Source organism: Echinops telfairi, unplaced genomic scaffold (genome assembly GCF_000313985.2).
Source record: "Echinops telfairi isolate 266 unplaced genomic scaffold, ASM31398v2 ScPeMD7_7469;HRSCAF=8507_1, whole genome shotgun sequence".
Lineage (NCBI taxonomy): Eukaryota > Metazoa > Chordata > Mammalia > Afrosoricida > Tenrecidae > Echinops > Echinops telfairi.
This window is the reverse complement of record NW_022111373.1, coordinates 68351919-68364097: the sequence shown is the minus strand read 5'-3', so window position 1 is coordinate 68364097 and position 12179 is coordinate 68351919. Positions and strand designations below refer to the sequence as shown.

General features: G+C 42.4%; 1 protein-coding gene across 1 annotated transcript in view; it reads left to right on the top strand.

Moving 5' to 3' along the window:
* The window catches only part of ATG10 (autophagy related 10), a 376082-nt gene that overhangs the window by 331301 nt on the left and 32602 nt on the right, over positions 1 to 12179 (top strand). The window lies entirely within an intron of this gene.

Sequence of the window (12179 nt, the reverse complement as noted above, 5' to 3'; positions counted from 1 at the left end):
CTTCTTATTAAGATCTGGAGCAGGGATAAAAACGACTCCTTTTTCTCTCTCTTTCTCATTCACAAACATTAAAGGATCACTTGTGAGAAGAACGGAACGGCGTTTGGTGCCCAGGTTGAACACAGTTTCTAAAAACATATATTCTGATGAGAAGACAGCTCTGTCAATAAGCAATTGTGAGAAATCGTCTAAGAAAAGGTGTATGAGGACCTGGAGCCGGGGTATGTGCAGGTTTTCTGCCTGAGAGGTTGAGCAAAGACCTCGTAGATGGAGGAGAGTGCTGGTCTTACAAGTGGGAAGGGCAGGCACCGAGGGAGCAGGCCGAGCCGGCCTGCTCCATAAGCAGCACCCTGCGTGCGTGCGGGGCCTCGGGGAGAAGTGGAGAGGAAGGGAGGCAGAGGGCAGTGCACCGCGAGCTGCTGCTTTTCCTTATACAGACCTCCAGCCTCTTTTTAAACAGCAGAAACCACCACCCCTCTCCACCCCCTGCTTCTTGTTATCGTTAGGAGACCACTGCAGTGAGCCGAGATGAACAGAAATGGAGAAGGGAAAATGCAAGGAAGGAATCGATGCTAGAGGGCATATTAGAAAGGAAAAGATCGAAGACGTGGGAAAGGGCTGAGGGGGCAACTGGAAGACATCCTGGATTCAGCCTGCTCAACACACAGACTTCTTGTGCTCTTCATCTTGCTTTGCACCCCACCCGCACCCCCACGTCCACCAGGCAGTTTCCTGACTCCGGGTCTGGGCTTCTGTTGGGCTCCTTCTGCCCACGTGCGTTTGCAGCTCTTACTTTGCACTCCGTTTTGAGTGGGCTTGGCCCTGTCCTGGGCTCTGGTGCTGCGTCTGCGTTTCTCTGTAGAGCAGACCGACCTGAAAGCGCTTCGGCTACAACTCTCCTCTGAAGGGGGCGCTCCTTCAGAGGAGGGCCTCGGTGTCTTTGTCTTCTCCTTCATCGGCAGAAGCAGGGGTCCAATAAGTGTCCATTGGCATGAGCTGATTTAACAGCCCTCTTTAAAATATAGATAGATAGATCGAGAAAGAGAGAGACTTCAGGTTGGAGAAGTGCGGTGATAATTTAGAAAACACGTGGCTGTCAGAGCATCAAGACCTTGGGCAGCGGGTCTTGGTTTTGTTGCTGTCTGCTCATTCTGTGGTTTTTGCCATCGCCAAGGAAGCCAGCAGTCAGGGCAGCATCAAAGTTTTGGGTGACACTCATCATTGTAGAGATGACTTAAAGGCCTGCTGCCTGATGTGAAGTGTGGGTGTGTGTGTGAGGAGATATATATGTGCAACCAGTCCATGCCAACTCTCACATGGCTGTTATGTGCCAAAGGCAGATTGAGAACATGAAGAAGGCCAGCGGCTGCACAGTCCCCATGTAGTGGGCACACCCGTATTAGTTCCAAGTGTGAAGCCCTGCCTTTGCACTCCAATCAGATTCTTAACCAAAGAAAAGTGCTACCAGTGTACAAGACTTTTAGTTAACGTGCTAACAGAAAAGCTTGTCCCATAGTTGCATTAAAGTCTGTGCTTGAAGTAGGCCAAAATGTGATACTGATTAGTACATTTCTTCCTGTGTTAGAGAAGCAGAAGTTATCAGAGAGAATGTCCATGATGGTTCGCTTAGTGCCCTTTCCTCAGTGTTACAGAGAGAGCAGCATCACTCTTGGTGATCTGGGGCTTGTATGAGTGGGTACCAGCTAGTCAGGCATCTAGTCACCAGAGTCTAGATTACAATAACATGTAGCATGTCCAGTATAAGGGCAAGGCAGCTTTGCATGTATGGAGGAAGCCTCAGAATTATTGATCTGGATACCGAGAGTCCCCAAAGTTGGATAGCATATATTTGGAGTCCTGATAAATACCTCTTTTCCTCTGAAAATGCAAGATAAGGTCTATTTCATGATACTGCAACTTTCTCCTTTAAGAATAGAACTTGCTGGCATCAGGTGTCAGGCATTAAAAACCCGGAAGAAAAAATGTTATCGATGTGAATGAGGGGGAGGACAGAGTGGAGACTCAAAGCCCATCTGTAGACGATTGGACACCCCCTTACAGAAGGGTCACCAGGAGGAGATGAGCCAGTCAGGATGCAGTCTAGCACCGATGACACATACACCTTTCCTCTAGTTCTTTAAAGCTCCCCACCCCCCCAGCCCCCCCACTGTCATGATCCCAATTCTACCTTACAAATCCAGGTAGACCAGTGTATGTACCCTGGTACAGATAAGACTTCCAAACAGAGGGAATCCAGGACAGATAAACCCCTAAGGACCAATCATGAGAGTAGCGATACCAAGAGGGGAAAGGGAAGGTGGGGGGAGAAATGGGGAAGTGACCACAATGATCGACATATAACCCCCTCCTACAACAGAAAAGTGGGTGAAGGGAGACAGTAGTTAGTCGGTGTAAGACATGAAAAAAAAAATTTATACTTTATCAAGGGTTCATGAGGGAGGGAGAGTGTGGGGGGAGGGAAAAAATGAGGAGCTGATCCCAAGGACTCAAGTAGAAAGAAAATGTTTGGAAAATGCTGATGGCAACATATGTACAGATGTGCTTGACACAATGAATGTATGTATGGATTGTGATAAGAGCTGTACAAGCTCCCAATAAAATGATTTTTAAAAAGAAAAGAATAGAACTAATGAAATGGGAAGCTGTGTAACATAGCACTTGATTTATAGCCCATTTGTCTGGATTCAAATTAACTGTAAGACCTGGAATAAGGCCTTGAACCTTTGTTTGCCTCAGCTTTCTCATCTGTAAAACAGTAATGAAAGGTAAATTCCTTACAAAGTTGTTACAAGGATTCAATAAACTAGCAGAAGGAATCCTCAAAACATTTATGGAAAAGTGGGATTAAAAGATAATAGAATTTCTACACAAACTTTGAAAATCTCTCATACATCTACAGAGCTTACAATAGTTACTAGCATATTGTAGGCAACTGGACAATAGATATTAGCTAATGTTCTTATTGATGGTCGTAGTTCCAGTTGCTGGTTGGCAGGCAGGTAGGCAAGTATTGTTCTTGGCAGATGCCATAGGGCTGGTTCCGATTCATAGAGACTCTGAAAGAAGCACTACCCTGTCCCGCGCTCTCCTCCCATTGTTCTTATGTGTGAGCCCATTGTGGCACCTACTGTGTTAACACATCTCCTACAGGACCTTCCTCCCTTTTGCTGCCCCTCTGTTTACCAAGCATCATGTCCTTCTCCAGGGATAACATGTTCTCTGGATAACATGTTCAAAGTACCTGAGAGGAAGTCTCACCACAGAAATAACTGTTCTCAGGTTGATTCCGACTCATGATGACGTATATACAACAGGACAAAACTTCACCTAGTGTTGTATCCTTCTCAGGCTTGCCATTATGTTCAAATATATCATTGTGGATATTGTACCATTCCGTCTCACCGAAGGTCCCCTTGCCCTGTCTAGTCTCGACTTCATCAAACAGAGTGTCCTCCACTAGCAGTTAGTTCCTCTTGATGATTTGTCCGAAGTCAGTGAGTTAGACAGTGTTCTATTATGATCCCTAAGGTCTTCACTGGCTAATTCTTCAAAAGTAGATGACCCGGCCTTTCTTCTTTTTTTCTACCTTATGGACTCTATTAATTCACTCAGTAAATTCAAAAGACCATTCCCCAACTCCCCCTCTCCCCTGATGAAGCAATCATTGCTTGGTGAACCATCTGGTGGTAATTGTAACCGAAAACCCTATTCTCACTGCCTTTGGCTGTCCACAGGGCTTCCGAGTCCTTGTCAGTCTCTAAGGAAGCACAGCTTCCTCTTTCCTGCAGTGGGGCTGGTGGGTTTGAACTGAGATCTTGCCATTAATAGTCCAACACTTGCCAGGCAATGCATCCCGGGCTCTAGTAGTAAACATACTTTATGCAAATCTGCCATTGGGGTAAATAGCAATTCACATGGAGAAGGGCCTAGGTTTGGGAAGGTTAAAGCCATTCCTCAGGATTTTAAAGGCAGATCAACTTGGCAGCTGCATGGGCATGGGCGGAACTGGATGTAGTGGAGAGATAACAATTAGGACATATTGCTCTTTCATGTTTCAAAGAACACACGTATCTTAAGAAATGTATTCACACCATCCATGATAAAATCTAAGAATAGCACTTTAATCTGTACACCATATACTTGGCTTTAGCAAGGCATTTCATTCTGTTAAGCAAGAAAATTCCTGTGTCGACTGGCTGTGTGGGGAAGGTTATAAGCATCGTTTGTTTATTCTGAGAGGAAATGATGGTGAGAGTTATAGATGCAGATGAGAGATAACAAAAGCATTTACAGTGACTAATAGTACCAAACAAGGCGCCGTTCCTATACCATTATCATTTTTTCTATCTGGCCTTTTGTTTATTTGTTTGCTTGAAGATGCCCTTTGTTGCCCCCAAGATTGTGATTGAGGTATTAACATGAAAGTTAGGTCAGATAAGGATGCATACAATCTCCACCATAGGTAGATGGCAAAAGCAAATTATGATTTTGGAACATAAATAATCTTACTACATATTGACTGCATGCCAATGACTGTACCCTTATTTCTCATAGTCAGAATGATGAATAACAGTGGTTAGGTTAGCTTGCTAAATTGTACATCACTTTGGTCTTATTATCAATCCCTAGGTAGAAAAAGGTATTCCAAAATTTCTTTAGATTACCTCTGAAAACTAGAGATAACACTCATCACCTCCCTGGCATCATCTCTTGCAATCAATCAGCAATAACGAGCAAAGAGAGATTTCGTGGCTTTGTGTGTGAAAGGCACTGCGTTAGACAATCCGATTCAGGAAATAGAAATCTATCGCATGGTCTCCTTTCTGCAGAGATGGGGAGATAATGCACAGATTATATAGAATTGATCGATAATAATAAGTTACATACTAAGACAACTGTGAGGAGATATTACAAGGCAGTGTATGATGATAAGGTGCCGGGTCACTGAGAAAGATTGTAAGAGAAGAAAGAGTTTGTTCATTGTGAACAAGTATTTATTCCAGGTATGGGGGATAGCAGAGAGGTATACTGAGAGCGGGGAGCAAACCGGCGTGCTGCTTCGTTAAAACTAGACTTTGCAACTGTGTAGGGACGCACAGCAAGAAGTCACTGTGGCATTCAGGCCTGGGAACAGCCCAAGAACCTGCACTGCTGTCTGTTTAGGGCACACGATGGCTGCTTGATGAAGCCTTCATGCCTTTCCATGTGTAGGGGTATTCTGATAGAACAGAAAACTGGAAAAAGAGTTTAATAATAGTTTGTATGGAAACCGAATGAGAGAGAGGACCTCCCTGTTTAAAAATCACTATTCAAACTTGGATTTTTTTTTTTAACTTGGGATTATAGACTCCTGGGCTTCCAGGGATGTGGGCACCTCCAAGATATGTAAAAGCCTATGTGCCTGATTCATTATCCTGAGGCCCATGGCTCTCATCGTTATTGAAAGGGATCCACGCCTTCCAAAGCCTGAGCTTCACCTAACATCGCAATTGTGTTTTTATGTTTTTTAATATATTTAAAAAACATGTTACATGTCTTTTTAATAAGGAGTATTTTTGACAAGGGAGAGGTGAATATAAATATGGTAAATGGGACTATGAATCAAGTATCTATGTACACAGGGAGGAGGGAGGAGATGGTAGCAATGACAGCCAGGTCTGGCAGGATTCCAGGAGAGGAGCTCTTGCGAGGCCCATGGTAGGAGAGTGAGAAGGGCGCAGGGCGCGGGCTGGTAAAGGAGAGCTCGACTTTGAAGTACTGGCGACAGGTCTGTGAAGAAGATGGAAAGCTTGAAGGCCGTGGACTTGGAATCCACTCCCAACAAACCATCGATTCACACGTAGGAGGAGGGTTCAAAACGTTCGTGGAAAAAATCGATTGCTTTTTAATTTTTTCCATGAATATATCTTCTTTTAAATCATTTTATTGGCGGCTTTTACAGCTCTTATAACAAGTCCGACATCAATTATATCAAGCAGATTCGTACATATGTTGCCATCAATATTTTCTAAATATTTACTTTCTCTTTGAGTCCTTAGTATCAGCTCCTCTTTTTTCCCTCCCTCCCCTCCCACCCTCATGACCCCTTGATAAATTATAAATGATTATTATTTTCATATCTTACACTAACTGCTGTCTCCCTTCACCCATGGTTTCTGTTGTTCCTACCCCCCAGGGGTTGGGTGGAGGGGGGAGGTCAGGATGGTTATGTGTCGAAGTTCTCTTATGTTTATGAGCGTCTCTTGAGCCTCCATCATTTTGCTGTGAGACTCTCGGTAAGGGATCGATTCTAATCCCCCTGCAAAGTTAGAGCTTTTCTGCAAGGCCTGTTTGAAAAGATCAGTATACCCTCAATGTATTAAAAATATGAGCCCACTGGATTGTAAACTGCAAACATATATAAAGGCTGAAGTTGAAATATTTTTTTTTCATAATTAACTGCTTTCAAATTCCTGGTTAAATTCAGGAAAGTTAGAATTTATTCACATATTTCGTGTGCCCCTGTTTTGTGGCAACTGAGTCCACAAATCAGATAACTAAGCCTGTCTACTTTTTCAAGATCACACACTTCCAAGACAAAATAATAATTCCAGTTTTGTAGGTCTTTCAGAAATGGTGAGAGTCCTTCATTGGGTCAGTGCAAATTAGCTTGGGTTGATCATATTTAATGAAGGAAAGTATTAGAATAATGAAAACTAATTTGACTACTGAGCTGACTCAGTAGTCAAAACGCTCTTGTGCCTTCCCCTCCAGAAAAATAAAGCCTGGGAGTCATCACACTAGGAGACTGCTAACCTTTGCCCTCGATCACCTGAGTCAGTAGGGAAGCTGAAGGGTCTGGGCTATACAATTGACTTCACCCATCTGTTAGCAGATGATCTCATCGGGAAAGAAGGCAGAGCTCTAGAATGGTGACTTTGCTTTCTAAGCAGATTTTAAACCAATTTGGCTGCTACTACTGAAGCCAGCCACAAATGGTCTCCACATCAAAATGACCTTGCCCTATGGTATAAAGCCCCCCAAATGGCTCTCAGAGCCTCTGCCCACTGTCTGGACCTCAGCTGTACAAAGCCCTTTCTAGACACACACCGCTGCCCTTGCAGCAGCAGAGATAGGAAGGTGAATGCAGCTCCCCGCCAACCGGGTGATTGGATGGCACTCCGGCGGTCTCTGGTGGCCAACCTTATATATGTCTCTAGAGAAATGGTTGACTCCATTAGAGCAAAGGCAAAAGCCAACATGTGAAGGAATACTTGAACAATTTCTGGTGAAAACCTAACTTTTAGGTAAAATTCAGAAGAGTCACTATGTATGCAGAACAGAAGCATCCTAAAGTGAGTATCCGTAGAAAGTTTCTGTTTGTTTTTTACCCTTTCCTGGAGAAAGTGAAGAATTTAACCTTTAAAAGTGAATCTTCTTTGCTCCCTCTTTCATAGTCCCTCAAAACTCACATTTCTCTGTTGGAATTTCTCCCAGGCCATTCCAAATATGTCTTCGTGCTTGTATGTGGGTTTGTGCAAATTGAGCTGTCCACTTTCTGAATTCCAGCCCTCCACAGACCTGGAAATGAAAACTTTTAGTATCACAGTTCGCATGTGGTCTGTCTCGTCCTAACAAATGGATGAGAGATGCTGCGTTATCTTTGCGATTTGGTATATGTGCCTGCACATGTATTTCCACACAACTTGCTACTAAGTCCACGAAATGAAGTCTCCTCTTCATTTCTCTGCTCTCCTCTCCTCTCCATCCATCCATTTCTTTTCTCTCTGTTTCTTGGTAGAGCATGCAAATACGTGACGTAAACACCATTCATTAGGCAGTTCAGCTTTCCCCAAAGTGTTAGTGTTCTTAACAACCCTATCACCAAGGCATTATTTTGAAACTTTATTAAAAGTCCTGTAGCTCTAGCATGGCTACACTCTAACACAGCTTTATGCAATTAGGATTATAATGGGAGCTTTATTACAATGATATGTAACTTGTATCATCCTAATAAAAGTTTCTGTACATAGCAATGCTTTAATAATGTTGTTTCTGTAACAGTGATTCCTTAGTAATGGAGCCCGTCGCACGGCAGCTTCATTATTAGGAAATGATTTCAGTAATAGAAATGCAAATAAAGATTTTGAGAGGAGCATTTTATGCCTGGCTCTATTACTGACCTGCTATCTTTTCATGCATTACATCCAATCATTATAAACCTACCATGTAGATTATAGCTATGCTTATTACTATGCTGTTATATTTTAGCATTTGTGTCCTTCCAAATTATTGAAATTAACTGCCATCTTAAAACAAAATTCAAGGGTTAAAATAATTAAATTTTTAATTAAATTTTCTTTCTAAAACATTAAAAGTGTTCCACAAAATCTGTAACTTGCGTTGTCAGAAAGTGAATGAACGGATAGCATCCAAGCAGGAATAGATACATTTGAGAATAAATGAAGACTTTCCACAAGGGAGATAGTGGGCAAGGAGAGTTGTAAAAGGGAACCACTTCTCGATCTTTAACTTCCGTGCCATCAAATAGGTTCCAACTCAGCCTGACCATCTGTACAACAGACAAAACCATGCCCAATCCTATGCCATCCTCATAATTATTCTTATGTTTGAGCCCATTGATGTCGGCACTGCCAATCCATCTTGTCTAAGGTCTTCCTCTTTCTCACTGCCCGGCTACTTTGCCAAACATGATGTCCTCCTTCAGAGACTGGTCTCTCCTGACAACATGTCCAAAGTACATGAGGTGAAGTCTCACCATCTTTGCCTCTAAGGAGCCATCTGGTTGTACTTCTTCCAAGATAGATTTGTTTGATCTCTTGGCAGTCCTTTTGGCAGGAAATCTTTCAGTATTCCCTGCCAGCATCGTAATGCAAATGCACCCATTCTTCTTTAGTCTTCCTTGTTCAATGTCCAACTTTCTCATGCGTATGAGACATTTAAAAATACCATGGCATGGGTCGAGCACACCTTAGTCCTCAAAGTAATATCTTTGCTTCTCAAAACTCAAAAGCGCTCTTGTGCAGCAGATTTACCCAATGCAAATAGTCTTTTAACTTCCATGAGAATTGATTGTGGATCCAAGCCAGACAAGCCCTTGACAACTTTGATCTTTTCTCCATTTACCACTTACCTGTTGGTCCAGTTGTCAGGATTCTGGTTTGCTCTACACTGAGTCATAATCCTTGCTGAGGGCGGCAATCCTTGATCTTCATCAGCAAAGGTTTCAAGTCCTCCTCACTTCCAGCAACTGTATACTCTATATGTATACTCCATATGCATATTGTATTAAAATTCTTCTGCCTTAAATGGCATTTTGGGGCAAGGTTTTCTTTTCCCATCCTGCCCCACCCCCATTTTTCCCTTTCTCTCACTGTATAAAAGAAAGACACACATACTTAGGCCATCCCTGACCATGGTGAATGCCTCATCCAGGGCAACAAACAAGGGAGGCATTTGACACTTCTTCTCTGCAAGACCCCCTCAGGCCCCAAACCTTATTTTTAAGAGTTGGGAAGGATCATGGAGTGATTAAATGCTGGGCAGGGAAGCCAGAGAGTCTGGTTAGATTCAGGATCTGCAGCATATTAGCTATGGAGCCTAGAGGAGTCATTTAATCTTCATCTCTGTTTCCAGGACTCTTACATGGAGATAATAATAGTAGGGGATTGAATTTATATATACATGAATCTATAGATGCATATCGTCAAGAAAATTATCTCTATACTTCTAAGCATAAAATATGCACTAGAGTTAAAGTTCTTCCCCCACCCCCACCCCCGGCAGCCACAGGGTTCGCTCAAATTAAAGTTCTTTAAGGGATCTCGATGGAGATATGAATTCAGTGAATAGTATATATATATAAACATATATTATATGTAAACATATATATAATTTTCATATTTAACTGTATGATAGTGTTGTAATACAGCAACATTTATTTTCATTTAAACGAGAGATATAACTGTTCTATTTGAACTTGTCAACATTTACACCAAAAATTACCTCTTTTGCAACTATTCAAATAAGTGAAAACATTTGGAGATCTGAAAGATACCAAGATCAGTAGCCATAACATAGACCACATAGACAATGTCCAACATCCTACCCATGTGCCTTGTGGCTGGGGCCTTAAAGGCTCATGAATGGCCATCTAAGATGCAGCAATTGGTCTCTCCCTGCCCAGAGGAGAGGCAAATGATGAAACCAAAGACATATGGAAACAATGAGTCTGAAGGATGGCTCCACCATCAACTCTCTATGACCCTGACGCTAGAAGAATTAAATGGTGTCTGACTACCGCTACCAGCGGCAATGGAAGGGATCACATTAGAAAGCCGTAGATAATGTGGATAAAAGTATAGAACAAAACTCACAATTATGAAAGAGACCAGGCGTAGTGTCCAGATAGAGAGTGCCAGAACTCCTCAGACTGTGGCACTTGGTCACCTTTTGGATCTGAAAATCAAGAAATCAGTGCCATTTAAGTAGCCCCCTAAAGGATAAAATACCTAGTAGAAATAATCTTCACCATGGACATAAAAGGTTTATACAAGAAAAACGATAAATCATCACCACAAGAATCTGAGTGATCTATATAAATGGGAAAAAATATTCTTGTTTATGGGTTGGAAGACTTAACATTGTGAAAACATTAATATTACCAAAAGTGAAATATACATATAATGTATTTCTGTTCTAAATATCAATATTCTTTAATGACATTTTTAAAACTAATATCTAACTTTATATTGGAAATTAAGGAGACTTGGAAAGCTAAAGCAATATTGAAGGAAAAGAACAAAGTAGGAGGCCTCTCCTTCCACAGGCTCAAATTTACAATACATCCATGGTAAACAAAACAGTCTTGTACTGGTACAATGGCAGACACATAGGCCAATGGAATCGAATTGAGAGGCCAGAAGAAATAGATGATGCCCAACTACCACTACTGACCTTTTGGACCAAGGACACAATAGAAGGTCCCAGGTGGAAAGACAGAAAAATGTTGAACAAAATTCGAAATCTTAAAATAATTTTTTGACAGACCAGATTTGAGTGTGTTAATTACCTTGACTCGGAGCTTTCCAAGGATAGTCACCAGAACCTCGTGTCTGCTCCTACCACCTTTACATTCACCTCCTAAACTTTAGCAGCATGCCTGAGCACATCTCCATCTCCATTGGTCAGGCTAGTGTCTGGATGGGAACTTTACTCTTTGGAAAACAGGACACCTAGCCAGATGGCCAGAGACCAACTGATAATGCCATTGGCAGAGGAGATAACTCCTTCAACACCTTCTTCAGTGAAGTATTGAGCAAGTGTTGGGCAAGCATGTGCCCAAGGCAGTGTTTGTACACCTGGAAACCACAGTCATTGATGAAGTTCACACTGGCACCCACTGCCAGCTTTTCCATTCAGAACAGTTTATTACAGGCAAGGAAGGATGCTGCCAATCACTTTGCCTACAGGCACTACACCACAGAGAAGGATGGTCACTGATCCCATCTTGGATAAAATCTGCAAGCTGGCTGACCAGTGCATAGGTTTTCAGGGTTTGTTAGTTTTCCATGAATTTGGTGGGGGAACAAATTCTGGGTTATATCCCTGCTGATGGAACACCTATCTGTTAATTATGCCAAGAAGTCCAAGCTGGAGTTCTCTGTTTACCCAGCCCCCAGATTGCCACAGCTGCCTATAGGATAGCACTTAAGATTGTTCCTTCCTGGTAGACGATGAGACCATCTATGACGTCTGTCAAGTATTGAGTATTCAACCTACACGAACCTTAACCTTATTAACCAGATAGTGTCCCCTGTCCCTGCTTCCCTTTGATGGTGCCCTAGATGTAAATCTTACCAAATTCCAGACCAACTTGGTACCCACATTGACTTTCCTCTGGCCACATATGTTCCTGTCATCTCTGCTGAGAAAGCTTACCACAAACAGCTTTCTGTAGTAGAGATCACCAATACTTGCCTTGGGCCAGCTAACCAGATGGTGAAATGTGATACTCGTCATAGTAAATACATGGCTTGCTGCTTGGTTCCCAAAGATGTCAATGCTGCCATTGCCACCATCAAGACCAAGTGCAGCACCCAGTTTTTGAATTGGTACCCAACTGACTTCAAGGTTGACATAATTACCAGCCTCTCACT